The following is a 19,186-nucleotide window of genomic DNA, read 5'->3' as shown; positions in this document are numbered from 1 at the left end:
TCTGAATCCGCATGTTACGGTGACTAGCCATTCCATCTTTCCATCTTTCATCCTGGATGAGTCTTCGACCGCTGACGTCCCTCGTAGGACACATACGCTATATAGTCCTGAAATTAATGCGATCTGCGGCAGTTTCTGGATCCCTGACCAGTGCAATAACAAATTTCCTTTTGGTATGACGCCCACTACACTGAACTTCCCGGGATTTAGCTCGATATCGGAGATCGAGCGCATCACGCTCACCCTTGCAAGCAGCCGTTAATATTCTTCTTCGGCCTTTTTCTCGATCAGAAGTGAGATCTACTCCTCTTGACAGGTTGCACCATGTTGCTTGGTCACAAGCCGGATCTGAATGAAGTCGCGAGGCGCTCAAATTATAATACCATTTAACGTATCAAGTCGTCACTGCTTCGGCCAGCCTGTTGGTCGTTTCCTATCGGAAGCATTATTAATGTTTTGGTAATAGCAGTTTCAAAATTTGCAGGTTGCTATTCCACAAATTTCGATAACTTTTAATTGCCTTTTACTATAAGCATAATAAGCTTTAAGTGTATTCTTAAACCTCAACTTAGAGGACATTTCCGCCATCTGCGTATATTATTGGCATCGCTTTTGCTCCACCTACTTTTTAAAGTCTTTTGGCTTTTGAAATAATTCCACATCCACCTGATGTTGAACCTGACCAAATGAAAAGGTGTTTCTTAAGAAAAGGCATTATCGATTATACGATTTGAACGATGAGCGAGGATCAAATGTGAATGTTGTAAGCTCTAATTTTATCGAATACTCCAACTCCCGCGAAGAATGTAAAAACAAAACCCAGATATTGTCGAGGTACAAAAGAAATTGTTTGCCAAGGTTGTTGAAAGACAGTCAAAGGATGGCAAAAGTACCGAGGCGAAAACGCAGATTGCTACCTACGATGGAACCTAAAACTTGGAGAACGCCTGCTGAACCAACATTAACAGCTCCGCTGCCAAATCTTATCCCCCCCCCCCCCTTATTATTCAGTTGGGAGTTTTTCCCCAATGAAAAACTGCAAATGGAAAAGGACAAAGGTGATCTTCGGCACATAAAGTCAGAACAAACTATGCCATCTGGTCCTCCAGGTTGGGGGTCGAGTAAGAGTAAAGTCGGAACCACTAACACGAGGATGATTGTACGCTGGTAATGGAAGGGAAGGATTCTGCATACCAGGCAATCCAATAATCCCAAAGAACGGCGACACGCGTAGCGACTTACCACAGACTCCGTTCTATGGAGAAGCTAGTTCACAGGCAAAACAAAGAAGACTGGAAACATTAACAGGTCTGTGAACTTCAGAAATGCAAGAAACAACTGCATCAGGAGCGGAAGTTTTACTCACAAGTCAGCAGGGTACAGCCATAAACACCTTGGCATTTATCTTGTTGAGAACAAAAAATCTGCTTTACGACCGTTAGTGTCATATTGGAACGAAGGGTAGAGTATTTTGATGAAATGTACAACACCCAGAATATCGGTGAGTTTATCAGCCCATACCAAAGATACCAGGCAAATCAACAACAGATTACATTTTCTCCCCGCGCCAATCGATGCAATTTTTGAGTGTTCAACAGCCCACAGCATTAACTTCCGCCATTATGCTGCCTCTTGCTCGAAACTTTTATATCCTTAGATCAAGAAAATAATAACTGAAGTCGTCGGACCGGTCGAGATTAAATTCTTTTTCGTCCGTAAAAATTACACGAAGCGATTTTTTTTCCAATGCCAGAGGTGGTTTCCTTTTCTTTCCTAGTTTTAGTCTATTACTCGACGCCCAAAACAAATCTCTACTTCTTAATCAATTCAATCAGGATCCTGATTAGTTTTTCCATTGTATTTCTCATTTTTCTGTTCTGTGTTGTAGAAGTATTACAAGTCACAATCTTTCATTTTCACTCCGGAAAATATCAATGAATTTAGGCGGCCCCCAAAAAGCTCTACATCAGTTTTTGGCTGTCTGATACTATTTGTTGCTAACATAATTATAAATCACCCCCAATGTTGAAGGAGAATTGACGATACGTGAAGTGGCATTACTATCAAGACTAGAAGGGTGAAATATTATTCTAAGGAGAGAAAGAGCGAGAACCACTTGGTCTGTTCAACAAACGTGAATATTGAGGAAAATTTTGAAAAGATACAAAACAGGATTTCTCTTGGCCGTCGCAGATATATGGTATGGAGCAGCAATAAACACTTGACATGGTAAGTTCGAAATAAGGAGAAAATTTGATCCATCTCTACAATCACCTGCAACAATTTTAATAATGGAAGTTTCCAGGTGTATTTATCTAAAAAAAAAGTTGGAATTCGAAATGAATATGTCATAGCTATGATTTTGGCGAAGAAAGAAAGTGATATTTCACTTCGACAATGCAAAGGATCACTTACCAATTCGTAATTAGCGCAATCAAATTTCATAAATTGCATTACGGATGCTTTGCGGAATAAGTCTATCTTAGTTAAGAGATCATTGCATATAGAAAAATTTTACAAAACATACTTTGTAAAGGATTTGGAAAATGATAAGGCGTATTACGAAAAAGGAATCGTTCTAGAAGGAGAACATATTGAAAGAAAATGTGGTAGGAAAGTTGCGTCTTCAACTCTAAGGTGGTCACTTTTCAATGTTTCCTCTGATATCGTACCTATTCTTGCTTGTATAGATCTTGCCCTTTTCCTTTTGCAGTTAATACATGTTTGTACTAAAATGCACGCGAGGGTTTTAAAAAACCAAACCAAACACAGAAACACCGTTTGTAATAGCTTTGGATGACGTTTCCCAAATTAATAATATCCTCACCGCACAGTGTCTTTAAACTTATTTCACATCAAATGGTATATAGGTTGAAGGTCTGGGTGATAGGAAAATTGGTGAAATTTGGAGGACTCTTGGGAAAAACTTTGAACGCTTTCATCTCCGTTAATATTGAGAATTTCGAGAAAAGGAGCTTGATTCGTGATCACTACTATCGGGGGAGGTTCTGAGCTCCAAAAGGGTATATAGATTGGGGGGCCTGTATGACAGGAAAATTGCTGGAATTTGGAGGAACCTTGGGAAAAACTTTAAACGCTCATAGCTCCGTTAATATTGAGAAAGAAGAGGAGCTTAATTCGGGATCACTACTATCACGCTTCATCAGTCGCACCTACTGCACTTCTTCCGGGTTATACACCTCATAAAAGTCCGTCTTCGAATATGGAATATACTAAGCAGTGTACGTAGTTTCAAATAGTATTTTTGAAATAAAATATTTCTGTCATTAAATCGTCCTTATTGAATTTGTAACTTTGAAGAAACTTCTAAAAAAATCCACAAATATCCTTTTGTACTTTTTGCATATTTCAGTTGCTTCATGTGTACGCTTTAATTTGCCGTGTAGTTTGTGTGCGACTTTCGAGGTGATACTAGAAAGACATCCGGCGGAAATAAGCACTGTCTATGGAAAACTATGTTCGATATTGGATGTAGATGAACCAAGCGAGGAACTGCCAAGTAAAATAATAAATTTAATAAAAAATTGGACGAAGTCGGCAAAAATCGCAATAAATTTTATCTGCGATACGCTTTTCGGCTCCTATGATACGTGCAATTGCCAATGGAACCTAAAAGCAATGCAACGTAGCCTAGGCTAGGTGGGCTTTGTAGAAGACTTCAGACTTCATTCAGTTTCGTAAAATGAAAACACAACTGAAGGACCTATGGCTACAAAATCTTCAGCTAATGTTCAGCAGTCATCTTTAAATTCTTACCAGACCCCCGCTAGTGCAGATTCTTTTGCAACTTCTTCAACTGAAATCGCAGAGTATATTGGGAATTGCAAGTTTAGGTGATGGGGAAGGCTTGAAAATTCAATGACGGTACCAACCACAGCTAGTATATGGTCACTAATGCCGGATAAAGCACCAATGAATATCCGTTTCTTATAACTGTGGTGCCACTGAAAATGGTGGATAGGAGAACAGTGAAAGTAGGACCAATCCCCGCCCATCATCTACCAATTACTGCCGGTCTATAAAATTCGTCCTCCAAATAGGTAATGCAAACCTAGTGAGAGTTAAATAAAAGATGGTAATGGAGAACATTTTTGAACTCCAGGCAAGCGAAATTGGGTTAGCCGCCAAATATCGAGGGTGAACTTCATGTTGTTCATCTTATTAGACGGTGGTATTGTTAGCGTTGTGTCTGACATAAATCCCATTAGGTGTTATATATACTGAGGCACAATCTCGTTTCGGTTTACCAATACTGCATAATTTGCAATAGGTTTTTTGAATAAAATACATAATATGCCAATAAGTTTTGTCAGTAGATGCGTATAGCGAAAAATTTTAGGGCGCCGAAACTGGCAATACTGCGCACGGAGTGAATCGCGATTATTGCGTTGCACCAATGTGGGGATGCGCCGAAAAAGATTCAAAGTTTGTTCAAAAAGCTACCGGTAAACGAACGATTCGTTTTTAGAACGTTAACTCGATACCGCGAAACAGCTGATGTGGTTGACAGGCCGCGGCAGGAGTGCCCGCGCTCCGTACGTCCCCCCAATGTCGTGCATGCTGTGCGTAAGCGTGTTCGTCGCAATCCTCTCCACAAGCAGAAACAAATGTCGGCGGAAATGGGCGTTTCAACTCGAAGTATGAGTCGTATTTTACGAGAAGATCTCGGTCTCAGTACGTATCGGCGGTGCTTAGCCATATGTTAACGCCAAAACTGAAGGAAATACGGCGAACTCGGTGTGCTAGTCTTCTCCAACGATTTCCCGGTAAAAAATATCGCACAATTCTATTTTCTGATGAAACAATTTTTAGCATCGAAGAAAAATTCAACCGACAAAATGATCGAGTATATGCTCACAATTGTTATGAAGCCAAAGAAAATTCTTCGCAAGCCCAACGTCGTCACCATCCGATTTCTGTCATGGTATGGTGGGGCGTCTCACATCACGGAGTAACTGATATTCATTTCTGCGAGGAAGACGTCAAAACAAATGACCAAACAAAGATGTTAGAGGATGTAGTCGACCCATTGAGTGAATCTCTATTCGCTGGGAAACCGTGGTGCTTCCAGCAGGACTCGGCCACCGCTCACAAAGCCAAGATAATTCAGCAGTGGTTAGCGGCGGGTGTTCCTGACTTCATAACCGCAGATGAATGGGCCTCAGGCAGCCCAGATTTGAATCCTCTGGACTAAGTTAGAGGTGACTGCCTGCGATCGAACTTACACCGATTTAGAGAGTTTGAAGACCAGCATTTTGCGTGCAGTTCGAGAAATGCCGCTTGATCCCGTGCGTGAAGTGATCATTGCCAGGCCTAACAGACTTCGGACCTGTATAACTGCTAGCGGCGGCCATTTTGAATATTTTTTTTCGTTTGAAAGCTCTATGTTTCCCTTTTCTAATGGTGTACTTTTCGATTGATTTGGTTTATCACTTCGTGAGAAATAAAGATTTGTTTGACTGACAGAACTTACGGCTACAAAAGAGTAGCGAGTTCAAGGAAGAGAGGAAAAGGATAGACATTTCCGTAGAAAAATATGTATTTTGTACTCTATTTTGAGAAAAATAACTACTATGTACATTATCCTTATTTTTTGATAAAATTTTGAATCTGACATCTTGTCATTTCTTGGCATAGATATTAGCCTGATAAACTTCCCGAGGAGGATCTTCCTTGCCTCTTCCAATCAAAAGACTCGGCTACCAGAAGCTGTTGTTGAGCCTGCTTTTATCATACGGTCACGATATCATTCATCGATTTCGGCGTTATACAGGTGCCATGTTGGTGGCCGAAGATCCTCTAGAAGATTTGTCTCTTGAATGGAAGTATCTATGGTAATGAAAATTCTATTCAACTCCTGAAACTGCATACGAACACATTTATTGTCCTTTGTACTAGAATTATACTAAGGTGTTAGTTGACCTGCGCAAGCATTTATGGTAATTTTTTTAGAACCTAACTGGCCTTTTGTCGTCAGTCAACAAAAAAATTTCTTTTGGCACCTTCTCTTGTAATTTTATCAGAATGTGTAAATATTCACTAAGTTTTTCTTGAATATATTTCCAAATGGAACAAGAATTTCCGGAATTTCAAGAATTCCTTTATGTGGACAATGTAACATTCATACTGTGTGAGGAAAAAAGATAATATTATCGCTGTTTCTTCTATCTAAAACTTATGAATATTGAATTTTTGAGTATCCAATATAAGCCAAAAATCACAGACATTACTCATAGAGAATCCACAATAAATGGAAATACATAATCTAAACATATCAAACTTGGTCTGTTTTTTATGTCTCATTTGCATACACCGGCTTTCTAAACATATAATGAGCTATGAAATAACTTTTTGCATATTTCAATTTAATTTTTAATTTTTATTAATTCATGGAAGGTGAATGATCAGACCAGTGAAAAATGGAGACAGTTTTTATGACCATTTCTCCCTTGTCATGTGAGATAATTATATAAAATGCTTGGATATCCAGTAAGCTTACATCGAATTAATTTCAATATTTTACTCACGATTTGAAGACAGGACGACCAAAGTTTATAAACATAATCATATGCATGTACGTGTTTTCTTTAGATTACCCAAACCAACACGTTGTTTGTAACCGAAACAAGCTGGACTATGTTTTTATAAAATATCGTATTGGAAGAACGTGCCAGTGCCTCTGTTTTAAATAAAACAGTCTTCAACAGCGCCAAAGGACAAATTTCAGGTACGTATATGACCGCTAGGTTGAATTAAGATATCATTTCAGTAGAACAATCGTATATTACCAAAGTATAAGAAAATTGGTACAATGAACACACAGATGAAAAGTAGATTGTTTGAGAAGCCTGGGGAATTCTAGAAAATAATAGAAAAAAAAAATATGGCATCATCATCAAGTGTCAAAACTGTGGAAGTTTACTATTAAAATTTCCCGAAGCATCGTTTCAATATTGGGTGAAATATTGGCGGCAGCATCTTGGTCTTTTTACCTCGGGTTTAAATCGCGCTTGCCATAGATGTTTGTGTTCGTAAGGACTTTCTGGTAAGACGAAGTAACTCGCAAGAACTCTTTGGAAGATGCGCGACATGCGAACGTGTCGGCATTGCCATCTTTGATGCTTTCCATAGCTCCATCAAAGAAGTCGGAGGTTTTGATGACCGCGTGATGAATCTCTCTCTTCTTCCAAAAAGCTATAACGTGCCTATATCATCATCGCGGGTGATCTCAGTGGTCATATTTGTGAAAAGACAAATGGTAATAGATGTCATGGATGAAAAGGCTTTGGAACATGCAAAAAGGAGGCGTGCGTATTGTTGATTTTGCCGACATATATGAACTTATACTTTTCAATACAACGTGTATTAAACGATTGTTTCATCTTCTTGCAATTTATGCTGGGAATAGCAAAACGAGAGTCGACTACATTCTCATAAGACGTCATCATTTTCTCATCGTCATTAATGGCAAAACCGTTTTCAATCGCAACTCGGTATTGGCTGCTGATTGTTCTATTGCGAGCCATCGATAAAACAACGTCAGGAACGCACTGGTCGCAACGAATCAAATGGTGGTGATTTCGTTAGAAAAGAGAAGAAATGAACTCATCTATCCGAATGCCGACCATTTCGAACTACGAGGGTGGATAAAATCAAGGCAATAACATGATCCACAAAGCGGTCTATGCAATCCTCGGAGTTACCAAGCCTGCTAAGAAGTTCATCAACCAAAATACTTGGCTTTGGAATGACAATGCGTTAGAAGAAACACCTCCATCCAGTTTCTCGTCGATAAAACACTGGCTAATTGGCAGACTGATAAGATTGTCAGCTAGGAAATAATGAAGGCGATTGCGGTTACCCGAGCGTCCCATAACAAAAGGACTTTACAATGAACTGGATACTCATGACGGCGAAAGCGATTTACATCGACTTGTCAAATGCCGTCACCAATGCAAATAGGATATCGAACACTTCTGTTGTATTATGGCAAAAACGGTAGTTTGTTTACCGGCCGACTAATCGCGAGGGACAGATGTCGGAAATACTTCGAGCAGGTTTCAAAGGAAAAACTTGCTCATGCTCTACTTTCACAGGCACTACCGACATTTGGGGAAATCCCACATATTAATGCCACAGGAGGAATCAACCAAAAGGATAAAATGGGGAAAACAACAGGACCTGGCGGTATCGCAGCTGAGCTCTGGAAAGCGGAAATGAATTCTTCACACGCTTTGTTGAGAAAGGAAGAACATCTGACTGGAAAGAAAGCACAACCGTTCCAACATGCAAAAAGAAAGACAGTCCAACAGGATGTCCGATTCAGATATTATCTAATGCCATGAAGATTTTTACACGCATTCTACATTCGCAACATCGTTCAAATAATCGTGTACCAGGCCAGGTTTGTCAAGAACTGTGGAATAACTGACGCAAAAAGCATCACCCTCTCTACAGTGCATTCCTCGATCTAGAGCGTGTGCCAAACAAATTCATCTAGTATGTTTTGCGACAACATCTGGTACCAAAGAAACTCATAATAATAATAATCATTGGCGCAACAATTCATGTTGGATCAGGGCCTTGAAGTGTGTTAGAGCACTTCATTCAAGACCGTAACGGTACACCACAGTAGACTGTAGGAGGCAATGTGGTCAGCATTGCGCTCGCCCAAAATTATTACCCTGATTTGACTCAGGTACTCATTCACAGCTGAGTCGACTGGTATCCGACGTCAAATCACGATACAAATTCCACTGCCATCAATGAGATTTGAACCGCGACCTCATGCATTGGTTTAATTGTTTTACCGTGATCGGTGAAGTAAAGTTCAAAGTGTAGCAAGTATATCAAAACTGTTTCAACGATCCAAGCTTTGGTCATTCCCCTTTGTTCTTTGTCCTTTCTTGAACATCCAGTGTTCAGCGCACTAAAACCGCAGATGGTTTCTTTTCTAGCATCTCACAGCAGACTTTATCTCCAGCAAATTGTCCAAAACTGGAATGATCACTTGATGCACCAGGTTATCCTCGATCAATATGATATTGCACCGATAGTGGGAAAATTCCAAAAGAGACATCTTTGATGGTACTATATGATCATGTAATTCGCGCTAACTAGAACTTACTAGGATTGATGTAAGCATCAAAATCGTTGAGAAAAGGCCAATAGACCGCCCGAAACAAAGATGAGCTGATATGATTTTAGAGCCTCTCGACTCCACCCAGATCAGTCCTATGTCAGAGAAAAATTGCAGAATCGATCGAGACATGTCAACTCCGCTACTGAACGGGACAAATACGAAAGAAGAAGTGTTTGCATAATTGTGGATATGCATACCTATAAGGCAAGGCGAAGAATCGACATGAAGGATTTTGGAATTTCATTCAAGAAATAAAGCAATGAACAACGTTTTTCGCAAATGGTGAAGTTTCGGAAAAAATTTGTTCCTTTTCACAGTGTTTTGTAGAAATTCAGGGGAAAAGGCACATCAGATCGTAATGTACTGATACAATTAGTAAGTTGGACGTATCCTCTTCAACTCGATGTTGTGCAGATCTTAGACAATATATACTACAATATATATTTTAATAGTTAGTAAATACGTATTTCGAGAGCTACTTACTCTCTTCCTCAGTACTTAAGCTTAAGCTTAAGCTACCTAGTTTTATTTTTATTTAGAAGAACTACAAGCATCGGAACGATAACTATTTTAGGTTTTTTTGAATTACGAACAAATTTGTTTTCTTCAATAAGTATTTAGCGAAGATTGAACACTATCGTCTTACAGCTAGTAATAATGTCTTCGGAGTCTACATATAATGTCCCTTAGTACGTCAGGGTATATCCTTTCTTTAGGGTGCGATATATTTACACGAAAAATACAAGTTTGACCTATTGTAGCTTTTTTAACAATGATCGGATTTGCATCAAACTTTCTAAATTTTCAAAACACAATAAAATACTATTATTTTTGGCTGGATAGTTTCTGAGAATTTTAGAAATGTACTTTTTGATCTATTGCTCCTATTATTTGTAACCTATGTCAAAATAAGATCTGTTTCAGGCAGTGATCACAACCTCTTGTGATGACTATACTCGAATAAAAAATTTTCCCACAGCCCTTGAACATAAAATCATGTCGATACGATGGGATTTTCTACTTCGCATAAGCTTACCAAGTTTCATCCTAGCAGGTAGAAACGTTCCCGAAAAATGCGTATGATATGCAGGCAATAAACTGACTGTAATAGCCGTCTGTCAGGCAATATATTTACAGTATCTATTTGTATCAATCCATTTCAACAAAGATCTTGCCTCAAATTTCTAATAACTTAAGTCTACTTATTCCGTAGATTCCCATAAACAGGAAGAATTTAGTCGTACATTGAACTGGATTGTTGAAAACATCAGCTCATCTGCCGTAAAAAAACATACACGGAGACAAAGAGGTCGTTAAAGAAATCCCTTGTTCTAATTGACTATTGGATGTGAAATGCCGAAGTTGCCTTAAGGTACAAGTCGACCAAACAAATGCTTTTTAAGGCTGCCAGGATAAAGTTTTTCTGATAAAAAACCGTGTATTGTGATCTCCAAGATGTCATGCAACTGCATCTCTATGAAAATTGGTCCTTTTTTCGGCGTTTTGCATCACTTTGGCCAACGTTTCAGGCGTAATGGCGGCGATTTCGTTTCGAATGTTGTCCTTAAGTTGAGCCAGAGTCTCAGGCTTTCCAGCGTATACTTTGGATTTTAAATAGCCCCACAAATAAAAGTCCGATGGCGTTAAATCTGGAGAGCGCGGTGGCCAGTCAAAATCACCATTTTTCGATATTATGCGACCAGGACACAATGGGCGCAATAAATCCATTGTAGCACGAGATGTATGGCATGTGGCGCCATCTTGTTGGAACCAGAAGTCCTCCAGATCATTTTCACGAACAATCGGCATCATAAAATCGGTTATCATAGTTCGATAACGGTCGCCATTGACGGTTTCGGTAGCACCAGCACCATTTTCAAAAAAGTACGGCCCAATGATCATTGTTGCACAAATGCCGCACCAAACTGTGACTTTTTGTTCGTAAAGAGGCTTTTCATGAATTATTTGTGGGTTTTCAGTGGCATAGAATCGACAATTCTATTTATTTACACCTCCAGATAATGAGAAATGTGCCTCATCCGACATAATGATTTTTTGCCAGAAGTCACTTTGATTTCGAGCCATTTCCACAGCCTATTTGCCATAATTGACACGACGCACATAGTCGGCTGGGTTTAATTTGTGTGCCATTTGAATTTTGTACGGAAATAACTTCAAATCTATACGAATAATGCGTCTCAAAGTGGTTTCCGGGATGTTCAATTCCTTAGAACGGCGTTTGGTCGAAGTTGTTGGAGTGGCATCAACACTGGCTTGAACGAGCGCGATGTTTTCATCGGAGCGTGATGTGCGCATTCTGGACGCGTGGCTGGCATCATTAAGATTGCCGTGATCAATAAACTTCGGGTAAAAACGTCGTATGGTAACGTCAGTCGGTGCAGTTTTCACTTTCTTTATTTTTCGATATTCACGTTGTGTTTGCACAATTGAGAAGTTATTTTGAATGTATAGCTGCACAATTTCAGCACGTTCTTTTGGAGTGTATCTGTCCATGGCGAAAAATCTCCTAAGACTGACGTTTGTAACGCAGTATTTGATTAGTCGATTTGACAGTTCTGTCAAAAGTTATAGTGTTGCCAGATGCCTTCAATTTAAATGGCGCCCCCGATATATGCTTTTGAACAGGATATGTTGCACTGGTTCGCACGAGTAATTTTGTGGACAGCTGGCATTTGTTCAAAAGGTGCTGGTCCAGCACTGGGCCCTTTGGGTCAACCTTCTTTCACTACCAGATGAACATGTTTCAGGAAAAAAACTAAACAAATACAGTGAATGGAAGCTCATTTCTTATTGCTGACACTCTAGCTCCTTTGCCCGGATTTGGCTGCAGTACTCTCTAGAATGCTTATCAAATGGTCAATCGCCTTCATTATTATCTATTTTCTGATTATTATGTGTAAACACTTTATTTATTACATCATAAAATAATCTGATCTTGAAAATGAAAAATTCCATTCAATAAAGATCATACATACGTAGCATATGTATGGATATGTCAGTCATAATACAATTCTATTTGGGGCCCGGGGGTTAGTATTCGATATCATTTCAGCTCCAGTTTTTTCCTTCTCCGATATCATGCTTTTACTGCTTGTTGTAGTGGATATCCAAGAGATGGTGATATAAACATTTTTATGACTTGCTAGTTTACATAGAAATGGTATCTAGCGAAAGGCTTAGGTTACAGTATCTTTTCTCTTCATTTCCAAGTGATGATTACGCGAAGTTACGTTTTCATCCGGTCTGTTTTGTTTGCTCTGAGTTCATATTTTCCACTCAAAAATTTTCATTCCTTTTATATGTACATTTTCGTATTTTTTTTTTTTAATATTCGTCCCCGGCATTGATATTTTGCATGATTTATTTTTCTGTATCTTTTGTTCTTTAAAAGAAGTGGGTCATCAGTTTGAATTGTGCTTGATTCAACTTCTGCGACGGAATTTTATTGAAAGACAACTCGCGAATGGAGTACAAGTTTTTCACTAGGTTGCAGATATTGTGCCTTCGGCTGGATAAAGAAAAAGGGTAGTTTTTTTTGTATTAAAGAAAAAATCAATTTCATTTTACTCCCTTTTTCAGTCATCATCTATACATCCTAGATAAAAACCTTATATCCTAACATCTGATATTTCTTCGATTTCTCGCAGAAATAGCAGGGTTATTAGGGGAGGAATCCAACTGTTAACTTAGCGAACCATTCATCGATACCAAATTTCAACACTAGATCATTTGAACGGAAAGGCTGTTTTCGGAAGAAAGATGAATGATGCGACTACAACTATTAAGAGGCATCTGCTATTTTTCAAGGATTTATTGGATATCGATATGCTGCCATCGAGTAGGATACACCAAATCAAAATCAGCCTAAAATCCAGATGAATACACAAAGTAACGTGTCCAGACTATGAGAAGAGCTGTATAAGACAAACTGGTTTCGGTGTGCTGAAGAGAGCACGCGAGAGCAGCGTAAACGGCCAGGGAACAAAGCACATTATATATGAAGTATAGTGCACCCAGGGTACAATGTGTACATAGTTTAAGAATGCGGGATTAGCAGAAAGCTAGATGCCCAAGGGAACCTGGCAATCTTACAGGAACCAGAGGGTTATAGATAAGGCCACAATAGGACCAGAAAAAAGAATAATTACACGAAAGTAAAAGGGATCAACTTTTTGTGTCCCGAGAAGCAAAAATGCCGCACTCTGCAAATAACGAACCCAGAATATATGTGGGAAGGAGCTACCAACAGAGTACTCCAAACAATTCATTTAATATTCTGCTATGCCAACTATATATACCTCGGCAGGCGTGTCGATTACGCTTGAAATGTCCACAGTCCATTCAACCGCTCTTCAACTGAAAACGTCATACACGTATTGAAAAGCCGGACGTCATCAGTCAAACCCTGGTCGCGAAAAACATTGAACATAGAATTAATATGTCAACATAACCCCCTTTACCTAGATGACCGTCGACGTGTCGCCTCATGCCACTTACTTACTGGCTTCTCTGAACTTCCTCCAGGTCAGTCAACAGGCCGAATCGTTTTTTATCGATCACCGGTCGCCTTTACATTTGGAAGCCAGCCGGACGCCACCCATGTTTCGACCATCGATTACCTGTGGATTCTTCAAGCGTAACTGACAGGCTTGTCGGAATATGTATGGCATTGGAAGGTTATATTTTAACATTTGAAGGTAATTTCAAAAACTTTCTGATACCGTGCTTACACCCGAATAAGAGCTAAACGAATCGATTTGCCTGGGTGAACACAAGAACAAATGTTTGACATTGTAGAATGGAGGAGCAACCCATTTGTCAATCCAGTTTACCTAGTATAGGCGGAAGCGAACAATGACAATCCCATTAGTATCCAAAGACCAGTAATGCAGATAAATCAAATCCCGGCACGGCATCCATTTACATCCTTGGCTACCATTCATATGAAATGTAACTTTATATTCGTGTTTGACAAAAACCATGTAACCATCTTTGTGCAGCATTATAGTTCATGATTTGTCATGGGATTGCTCTATCACCTGACCGTCTAATTTTGCCTAACGGGCCTAAGTCCATTCGAAAAACGAAAGAAACTTTTAACTTCGATGCAAAACTGTACATATGAAAACTTTGATGGACTACATTTCATTGCCAAAGGGCCACCTTGATGAAATGCAAGCCGCTGTTAATGTTTAGATTGTCCACAGTACTTAGGCGTGGATAATATTTTGGCTTTGTGAGCTGTTTACTAGCTGTTTTAAGTTCTTAAGGATTCGCGAAATCATGTGCTTGATATTCGGAGACGATAAAGTAAGAAGGGCTGTTGAAAACTGGAGTAGAGCCTGTGGCCTGGGAGGGACTGTGGGGCCTACCCTGCCTTGCTTTGTGATTTTTGATAACTTCATTGCTGCGTCTTGGGAAAAGGTTTTAGTACCGTTCAAAACCTCACATTTGCCCTTTTTGCCACAGCTTATACATTTTTCATTATTAGAGTTGCAGATTTTTGTTATGTGGTCCAGACGCCCACACTTATAGTATTACTTGTGTTTTGAGATGAAGTATTCTACGGGTTTCCGGGTGTAATAGACGACGATTTGTGTCCTCGGTTCCGAAAAAGGCCAGTTTTACAGTCATCCTCGAGTACGACTTTATCTACCAGCACAGGGCAGCTTTTGCTTGGGGTTTCGAAATCATAAAGCATCATCTGGTTGATGGTTTTCTGGAAACTTCGGAAAGTCTCCTTTCAGCATTGAGAATTCCTTTTGAGCCAATGTGGGTGTTTTTGGGAGGATCTATTCCTGATTGATCTGTAATCCCTTTTCTTGGTCTTTTTGGTCTTGGACTTTATTATTATGAAGTCAAATTCCTGCGAGAAGAAGAGATTCACCCCCGGCCTCCCTTCCCCGTTGGGGGGCCTCAAAAGCGAACGTCTCCTTAGTTTCTCACGTCGCCGGTTGAAAACTAACAGAATCTATCGGTCAGAGCCTCCGTGAATCACAAGATGAGACAGAAAATGGAACACGAAATACGCCTAGCTCTAGCGAAAAGGAGCGACAGAAGGAAGAGACAATAAATAACCTCGACAGTTTAGAGGAACAGAGTTACAAAAATTTCAAGAAATTTGTCCCTCTCTTGTAGAGGGTGGCTAAGTCCTATGCAGAGTGTTCTTTTTAGACCAGCCAATGGCGATTACCTATTGGCTTCTACCTATGTAGGTTTTACATTACTCTATAGTCGTGGAGGGAACCCTTGAGGGCTGTTTGGGCAGAATCTTTGATATCGTGTCGCAGACTATGTGGCGGAGCGGGTAATTACTACAACTAAACGGCCGAAATAGTACCACCCTATGATTTTGGACGTTTCTTGAATGGTAAGGTCAATGGTACAGCCAAAGGCTAGTTCACTAGTTAGTGTACATACCTGCGATACGATAGTTCCAGAAAGGTGCCACCCTACCATATCGTAAGTAAATGCAGGGTACTATGGACTTGTTGTTCCCTATACTGTGTGCAATGTTTAGATATTGTAGTTGGACTTGAGGGGGTTGTTGTTGCTATTGTGTTTCCTCGACAGAAATTTTTATAGTATACGGATTCGGCCATTTTATCGAAGAAATTTACATCTTCTTATAACCTTCCACATCAGTAGATTCTTCCTCCTTGGGGTGCTTCTCTTCGTCACCAAAAAGATAACTTAGGATTCCGCGCAAGTCGTCGAAAGCAAAACAAAGTGATTACCTGAAAACCACTTCAACCCCCCCCTTTGACCCACTCGTCGGCATTCTTGGGAGAGTGGATTCCACTGCATGACATGTCCGGGTCAGGCAAATGTCGCCCCGCCTTAATGTGTGACCTATTATCCACTGTCGCTTCCGCCTACCGATGACAGGCCGTACAAATGCCAGGCTTGCGCCAATTTCGAACAAGAAATTATTTCCTATCCTCTCGAAAGCAATAACGAATATAAAAAATGTAGTGGAATACCGAAATGCGTTAACCAGTTGCTTTCTTCATAAATGCGAGACTTGGGAATGACATACGAACGAAAAAGAAATCATGCTGATGAAGGGGAGAAACCGGTTCCCGAAGCACCTCATTTGCGAATTGAAAAACATTTTATTTTGAATCGGCTCATAAACGCAGCGAGCCTTACTTCTAATAGATTTTTTCTCTATCATAGAATATAGAGGCAGTCCCTTAGAATGACAACTAGGACTTTTCTGTCCTATGGATATTATGGTATTTCAAGCGAAGAAAAACCCTCGCAAAGAAAGAAATGAGCCATAACAAAACATTCGAAGACAAAAAGATTTGGGTGGAATGAACGGGACAGGTAAAGAAAATGGTTCAGCCTGTGAAGACAACGACAACGGCAGCAGTTCCGACCCCTGAGATTACAAGGGTTGCTAATTAAGGGACGCTAACTTCAACTATAAGTTTAACGGCAGAAGGCGAAATCGTTTTCGGTAAGGTAAAAATAGATTTGAATGTTTGTCGACTTCGAGAGCAAATGTTTTCATACATTAAATTTGACCACATAGGGACATTAAACAACAATGAAAATGACGAAACAAAAGAAAGAAAAATTCAAACGTTCAAGCGTATTGCAAGCAGCAACAGATGGCTAGTATTTAGAGAAGTCTTGAACGTAATGATCAAATGAAGCTGGCTCAAAACAATCTCAAACACTGTGGTACAACGCAAGACATACTATTTATGGAAAGAACGTCAAAGTGGTCATAATCCACGAACCATATTACAACTTCATCGGCAGATCAAGGATCTAAATTAAAGGACAGCAATGTGGCCATCAGGAAACCAAACCAAGTTGAAATTAGTGTCCATGCCTTTTTTTAAGGTTTTGTGTAAACACAAAACCTTATTAAAATCGGTTTACTGTCTGTCTGTCTGTCCGTCACACGCATTTTTCTCGGAGACGGTTATAGAGATTGACACCAAATTTGGTAGAAAGGTGGGAACTGTGAACGCTCACGCATACAGTGAATTACATTCTTTTACGTCGAATTTAAGGGGGGGTCCCCATACATGCAAAAGGGGGGTGTAAATTTTTTTTCATCAAATATAGTCATGTGGGGTATCAAATTAAAGGTCTTGATTAGTACTTTTCAAAGCCGATCTTAGTTTTGACATTCGTTGGAAGCGTCGGGAGCGCGGGGGGTTGAAAGTGATCACTTCTTTAAGGGGGCCATTCTCAGAAACTACCAAACCGAAAAATCTGCAAAAAATCAGGAGGCTGCCACTATATGGTGCCTGGGCTCTGAAATACCTTCCATGCCGATATCTGTTTAAATAAAGTTAATAATAGTATATTACTACAATTTTTTAAAATTGGTTAGAAACCGCCTTAAGTTCATCCTAGTACCATAAAATTTTGCAGTGATATAGGCTATAATATAGAAAATGATCTTACCAAATTTGGTGGAAATTGCACTATTACTAACAAAGTTATAATACCACAAATTTGTTGCTTCTTTAAAAATTGAAGACTATGAATGTCAATATCACCCGAAAGTGAATACTCTCACATATGTTGACATATTACGTGCTACGTACTAAGAAATACACACGCACCTGAAGCGTCCAGCTTCCGGTTTCCCGACTTGTTTACAGTTGGTATATAAGTTGAAAAATGAGAACTAGGTTTTTTTCGTTATCCAGTAAATATTTTTATTTTTTCCCTGCATACGATCGTTTCGGAGACCACGTGCCTCTCTTCTTCAGTGCTAGTACCTAATTAGGTACTAGCAATAAAAATATTTACAGGATAAGGAAAAAACCTAGTTCTCATTTTTCAACTTATAAGCCAAACCATTCCAAAGATTATGAAGTGACTGGAAGCCTGAATCTTCAGGGCAAAATAGCGAGCCGTAACATTTGTAGCTGCTATGTTGTAATTCAGATGGAATGGTTTTACTTTTCAAGGGCAGCTTCAATATCAATAGCCAATCTTTTGAGGAAAGTTGTCTGGTTTGTTAGTAGGCTTTTCGTTGCCAACAATTTTTTCTCTAAATTGAAAGTTAGTTTTTCCTTGAGAGAGGAGGCTTTAATGGATCATCTTGAAAGTTGGCTACAGAAGAAGTAGAACGAAGTACAATCTGGAATAATAAAAAACTTGTTGTTTCTTTTTCGTTGGTGTAGATATTTATTCTTCCAAATTTCGATATTTCGGGAACCACTTGTTTCCTTCATCAGTGCTAACAAGTCTTGGACTTGTTCCCGTCATCAGTGCTAACAGGTCTTGGATCGTTTCCATCGCTTACCGCACAACGAAAGTCTGATCTGTTCCTGATTTGCCTCTTTGGTATGGGCCAATGATGTTCTGCGCGAATCGGGCTATCCGGCCTAGCAAGATAGCAGAGAATATCTTATAGATGGTACTTAGTAACGTGATACCTCTATAATTGTTGCACCGCTTGATATCTCCTTTTTTATGTACGGGACAGATAATGCCCCATTGCCAGTCGTCAGGCATTGATTCGCTGTTCCATACCTTGAGCACAAGTTGATGAACCGCTTGGTGTAATTAGTCGCCTCCATATTTAACCAATTGCACGGACTCTTTCTACTATACTTGGTGGTGGCAGTATTTGTCCGTCGTCTTCAGGATTTCCAACTGGCCGATGTTCTGGTTGTTCAGCAGTTCATCAAAATACTCAACCCATCGCTCTAATATGCCCATTTTGGCGGAAATCAGATTTCCCTCTTTATCTCGGCAGGATCAACATCGAGGTGTATAAGGCTTCATCTTGCTGATTTGTTGGTAAAACTTCCGCATCTGATGCGGTTGCTCTTTCTACTTATCGAGCCCACAGATTTGTTGGTTCTACCAGGCTTCCTTTTTCTGTCTGTCAAGTCGCTTCTCCGCTCGCCAGAGTTCGTGATAAGTCTCTGCACGTACTCGCGTTCTTTGATAATGCAACATTACTCGGTGTACAGCATTCTTCCGTTCTGTTGCTAGCTTACATTCATCGTCGAACCAGCC

At 39.7% G+C, this 19,186-nt stretch overlaps 1 protein-coding gene across 1 annotated transcript in view; it reads right to left on the bottom strand.

Moving 5' to 3' along the window:
• The window catches only part of LOC119649000, a 92,971-nt gene that overhangs the window by 50,606 nt on the left and 23,179 nt on the right, over positions 1 to 19,186 (bottom strand). The gene's annotated exons all lie outside the window — the stretch shown is intronic.

The sequence above is a fragment of the Hermetia illucens genome, chromosome 1, assembly GCF_905115235.1.
Source record: "Hermetia illucens chromosome 1, iHerIll2.2.curated.20191125, whole genome shotgun sequence".
Taxonomy (NCBI): domain Eukaryota; kingdom Metazoa; phylum Arthropoda; class Insecta; order Diptera; family Stratiomyidae; genus Hermetia; species Hermetia illucens.
This window is presented reverse-complemented; position numbering and strand designations above follow the sequence as displayed.